The sequence below is a fragment of the Crocodylus porosus genome, unplaced genomic scaffold, assembly GCF_001723895.1.
Source record: "Crocodylus porosus isolate Cpor-Errol unplaced genomic scaffold, CroPor_comp1, whole genome shotgun sequence".
Lineage (NCBI taxonomy): Eukaryota > Metazoa > Chordata > Crocodylia > Crocodylidae > Crocodylus > Crocodylus porosus.
This window is the reverse complement of record NW_017728951.1, coordinates 37,289,159-37,295,158: the sequence shown is the minus strand read 5'-3', so window position 1 is coordinate 37,295,158 and position 6,000 is coordinate 37,289,159.

The following is a 6,000-nucleotide window of genomic DNA, read 5'->3' as shown; positions in this document are numbered from 1 at the left end:
CCTTTTATGCTTCAGAACAGGGCTGTCTGACTTGTAAGTGTCTGGGTGCTGCAACTCTAACCCAGGCCCCGTGCTCAGCTCCCCAGCCACAGGTTCTTGCTGTGTGATATGGCTGTGCTGTGCCAGGCTGCCCACCCTCAGGATGGGGCAGAAAATAGAAGCTGGAGGAGTGAGGGGCAGCCTGGAGACCCATTCATGCTCTCTCCCTGTGAGGCCCCACTCACTGGGGGTCTGTCCCCCTGTGGCTGTGTTTTGTGAAGTACCTGATCCCTTAGGCCTTGTGTGCAAACACTGTAGAATTGGGCTTGGCAGGTGAGATAAGTGGAGATGTGAAATTGGTGCCAAGTCACTTAGCTCTTATCAAGACTGGGGTCTTCCCAGACCCCTGCAGAAACCATATGAGGAGTAAGAAGAATATTTTTGCCAGGGATTTTGGCATCTCTAATCCTTCACCTTTCTTATTTCTGTCCTTTGTCTTATCTAGTTGGTGGGAAGGCTCTTTAGAGCTGGTGCCCTTTCACTGTAGGTGGGTGCAGCAGCCACCATGATGAGATGCCCATCTCAGGTGATGCTTCTTTGTGCTCTTTTTAATACAAATAAGATTTGCCCTCATGCGGATCCCCAAAATGTTCTAGCAAAAGTAGTTCTGAGACATGGTTACATATACTGCCCTTCTGGTCCCTCGGCTGTTAGGAAGAGGCTTATGTAACCAACAACAGGAGCCATCCTTACCTGACACTTTCTAGTCCCCCATACAGGATGGCTCTTGTCACCTTTACCCAGGTCACAGGCAGTTCATTCATGTTGGGTCTGATGATTCCCAAGTGTTTTTCCATGGCTTTCAAAGCACTTTCCAGGAAAGGTCAGAATTGTTACCCCCTTCCCCTTTCGCAGGCAGCATAACTGAATACTGTTCCCTGAGCTAGGACTGAACCCACAGACTCAGAGCCTTAGTTTGGAGGGCTCTGCCAAGTTGGCTAAACTGCTTCTGGTAAAGTAGTATGGGTCTACTTCCTTGCTGATACTGTTGGTTGGCAGCACCCCAGCCTGGCTGGTGGGCACACACTCCACTGGCTGTACCATAGCATTCCCGCACAGCCCAATGGGGAATGTATTTCCACCTTGGACAGAAGTGCCTCTGGGGCTGACAAAGAGCCAGGGGCGTGTGTGAGCTCGTGAGATCTGTAGAACTCTAATCCTGGGAGATAACATCATGTCTGCAAGGCAAGGCTTGTGTGTGTGTGTTTGGTGGAGGTGGAGAGGGAGAGATTGTTAGGCAGTATTTGTTTGTAAAGCCACTTGCTCAGAGTATAATACTTGCACTAACTTCTATTGAGAGAACAGTGTGAGTCCCTGCAAAGTCTTTTCCCAAAGTGTCTTTGAAGCCAAGAACCCATTGAAAGGAAGAAAGGCCTGGAGAGGAGATTAGTTTGTTCAGCAGCTGTGAATTTCAGTGGGAGGCTGATGAACTCCAAAGCCTTTGTTTAAATTTTTTTGTAAGAAGCCCCGCTGGAGCGAGAGACCCGCACGGGGGCCGGGGTCTGAACAAGAAGGAATCTGAGCGGTGGGGAGCTGTAAACGCGCCACAAGGACTTTTCCCAAACACTTTCGGAAAAGGTGTTGTGAAGAGAGCGGAGGGGATTAGCATGTGAAATGGGCTTTCCATTGACTCTGCGGAGGGGAGGGGAAGAGGCCTGGATGTCTGATGTATTAGCATTATGCTCCCTCCTTGTCCCAGCCACCCTCCCCTGCTTGAGCCCTTGAAAGGCCTTGGCTTAGGAGGCAGCTGTGTGTGCGTGTCATCTGGGCGAAGGTGACCACCTGGGAAGCCGAATGTAAATATTTCTCCTCTGAGGAATGCGCCTTCATTAAAACGAAATGAATATGGGGAAGCATCCAATACTGCAGCACAATGGCCCTGCTGCCTTTACCGCTGGGTCTTCTTGTGCCCGCGAGGACCCTGTCTCAGCCCCAGCCTGCTGCTGAGGTCAGCACATTTTGCAGCTGTTGTGCGGGCGTTTTGTTCTGCAGAAAGGAGGATGCCCTGGGGGGTGGGCCCCCTGGCTGTAAAGTTCCCAGCATGCCGCCTTGCTCTGCGGTGCTGGGAAGGGGGACGGTGCTGCCCTCACCAACAGGTGTCACTGTGCTGAATGGGAACCTCTGGGGAAGTCCGGGACTGGGGAGGGGGACGATTGTCTAAGGAATAATGCTGGCAGTGAAAGAGTTGCTGCCCGCGGACGGGGCCTCGTTGCATTCCAAAGGGAGGGAGAGCGCGTAGCAACTTCCCGGGCTCCCCATCTCCCCTCCCTGGTGAAGCAGCAGCCCCATAAAGGGAAAATGAAGAGAGAACACCTACCAAGGAGGTGGAAAAAGCAGCCTTGTGTGCCTCGCTGCTCTCCTTGGAGCTGCCATGTGCTAAAGCCTCTGGCCCCAGGGTGTGAACTGGGGAACAACTCTGCTTTCCCACACAGGAGCAGAGCCCCTGTGGAGAGGTGGGGGAGGCGGAGGCCTGTAATGGGGAACGAAGACACTAGAGGCAAACTGGGCAGGGGAGGGGTGGGAATGAGGGAGAAGCAGCCTGCCAGTGACAGCAGCTTTCCCCAGGAGGAAGAGCCCAGGTTCTTGAATCGGAGATCTAAGGGGCCAGAGCCACAGCTGGTGTAAGTGGTATTACTCCACCAAAGTCACTGGGACTAGACCTACATACACCAGCTGAGGACTTGGCCCCAAGATGGCTCTGTGCTGGGTTTACATGAGAGGAAAGGGGTCTTTCCTGGGGTATGCAGCGTATTGGGATGCTCTCGCCTAGCCTCCCATTGCCAACTGGGGCATGGAGACACCAACCTGTCACCCAGGGAGGCAATATGGCTTTACAGGGCTCTAGTGCAGGGAGTGCCTTACCCTCAGGGCCAGGCTTCCTCTCAGGCAGGTGTGACACAGGGTATCTCCAAACCAGTGATTTAGTGCTAAAAGTCTCCATGACCCAACCAAAAGTCAATCATTTCCAGGCCCCTAAACCCTCAGCAACAAGGCGGAGAGTGGCCATCACTGCTCAGACACCACCGTGAGACACTAAACATGCAGGTGAAGTCTATTTGGGAGTCTGACCAGAGCGGAAGAAGCCCTGTGTTGTGGTAGAAGGGGAGGTTAGTCTTGAACAGGTCTCATTTGCATTGGAGACATGAGGATGTTGTTCCATCCAGGTTAAAAGGAGTAATTCAAAACTCCTTCAGCACCTCCAGAGTCTGCATGTGTAACCCTTACCATCAAGCAGGGGTCCTCCCTTGCATTTTCCTTTTGGGAGCACTGCTGCCCCAGCATTACAGAAGGGGCATTGAATCCAAGTGATCTTACCCCAAATGCTTTGGAAACCCACAGTGTGGATTACTGGGCTTGGCAGACAAATAGAGATCATCTGCACTGGCCATGACTGGAAAGCGTGGTTTTGACAGCTGTATAGCAGATGCTGTATTTTATGCTTCCTGCTTAGCCATATGCACAAATATAGGTGTCTAAGTTGTGGCTAGCCCAAGAGTCCCACCTCTAGCCATACCCCAGGTCAGCAGTTCCCAATCTGTGGTACAGGTATCACCAGTAGTACACAGGCAACCTGTCAGTGGTATGTGTTAACAGATTTATTATAATTACATGAGAAAAATTTGCTGGTGGTACTTAAGGTTGTATCATTTTCAGTAGGTGGTGGGCAGTCTGTCAGAGTTTGGGAACCGCTGCCCCTGGTCCTCAGTCCACATGTGGCAGGAAAGGATGACAGAATACCTAGGTGCTACCAGATCCGTCAGTCAGTCACTGCACAGTGGTCTTCTCCTAGCAGTATTTAGAAGCCCATCACTTGCATAGCCCTGTGAAGGTGGCTGTATAAATAGGGCATCCTGAGATCCAGTGGGAAATACGTGCCTCAGATTAAGGAGCCGAGGGTGAGTCAATAGAAAATGTAATCTCTAGCCCTCCCATTTCCAACATCAGCCCTCAAACCACCTCCAGCATCTGTTCAACAGGTAAGCACTTGCCAGCTGACCCGCATAAATCTCCATGCATCCCAAGATCTGCCATCCAACGGCTCAAAGGTGACCTATGTAAGGTGAGATGCAGGGAGTCAGCCAAATTGTAGATGTCTCTATCAAAAACCACCCCATCAGAATTAGGCCCCCATATCCTCATCCTCAGAAGAAGCATCCAGACATGGAGTGTCCAAAAAAGACTGAGGTAGAAGTGGACTGGGCTCCGCACTTCAAGAGGGACATGGAGAACCTGGAGAGGGTCCAGAGGAGGCCACTCATATGGTTAGGGGCCTCTGTGGCCAGCCCTGTGGGGAGAGGCTGAGGGACCTGAATCTCTTCAGTCTCCGCAAGAGGAGACTGAGGGGGGATCTCGTGGCTGCCTACAACCTTATCAGGGGCCACCAGCAGGGACTCGGGGAAAGTCTGTTCACCAGGGCCCCCCTTGGAGTCACCAGGAACAATGGCCACAAGCTGAGGGAGGATAGGTTTAGGTTAGATATTAGGAAGAACTACTTCACGGTAAGGGTGGCCAGAGCCTGGAACAGGCTTCCCAGAGAGGTGGTGCTCTCACCTTCCCTGGAGAACTTCAAGAGGAGACTGGACAGGCACCTGGCTGGGGTCTTCTGACCCCTGCCACCCCCAGTGCTCCTTCCTGCCCATGGCAGGGGGTCAGACTTGATCTGTCTAGGTCCCTTCCCACTCGTTGACTCTATGACTGGGTGACACTGGCTGGAAAATGAGTGTCTCTATTGTCATACAGCTAGCTGCCCAATATGGCAAATTGGTTGCCAGGTTTCAACTGGGTCCGTAGTATGTCCACACTATAAATAACAGCACTGCAATTGGCCTGCCTTGTTGGCAACCTCAGGAAGAAGTGTCAAGACCTGAATGACTCAGAGAGACTTATTCCCCTTCTTACCTTTTTAGAGGCAATCAAAACACATTGGAGAAATTGTACAGAGGAAGATTGTCTTGCTTCTGCTCAAGATATCCCATTTCAATGGATACATGGGGGATCATGGTCTCTAGAGCAATAATTGCTAAAATATGTAGGTGTTTCAAAAGAAAAAAAATCCCAATGACTGAAGAGACACCAGCATTTTGCAAGCACTTGGCTACTGATTTATTGCATTCACTATTGGTTTACAAACACTGGCTACATGACAGGTCAAGTAGCCAGTCGTTTTGCTACACTGGCTTCTGATCAGTCTAAAAGAAACCTCAAACAGCTGAGCAGGTGATAAACACAGATCCCGTGGGGAAGCTCCTAGTTATGGTGACAGTGCTGTGAACTCCCCAGATCTCATGGCTGATATAACATATCCTGACCCTTTGTGAGGACCACAGATGAATCAGCCCAAACTTTACAACACTTGCTTAGCCTGAGGAATATATACAATAAATGGCAAAGCAAACGGTTACTCATACATCACAGAAACTGTGCAATAAATTAAACTTCAAAGTGCTTAACTTGCCTATTTACAACACAATTAAATAGTTACCAACATGATTCTCTCAGACTAGGAGAAAGCGTTTAGTAGTTAGCGCAAGGAGTAAGAGTGCTTGGAAAATACACCAGCAGGAATGTGCTCAGCTCCCCCTCACCAGGGACTTGGGGAGAAACAGGCAGGAGTGGTTAGAGCTGTGATCAAGGAGAGCATGTGAGGGCTTTATGGGGAAAGGACACTGGCCGCTGCAGGGCAACACAGATGCAGAGGCTCTGGAAAGGCAGAGGAAGCATTATCGGCAGCAAGTCATGGGATCCCTAGCAAAGGTCTTTCCAACAGTTACTTATTAGGCAAGTCAGTGGCACCTTGAACACTTCTGCCAGAGCTTCTTTGACTTAACACTGCAGTGCATGGTAGAGACTTGCATATGCTCCAAGGATGAGAAAGAGAGCTGGCTTTTTTTACTTTTTTAAAGGCCAGGCTGGGAATGTCTCTGGGAGTGAGGGTTTTCACACCATCTCTTTTCCTTTGAT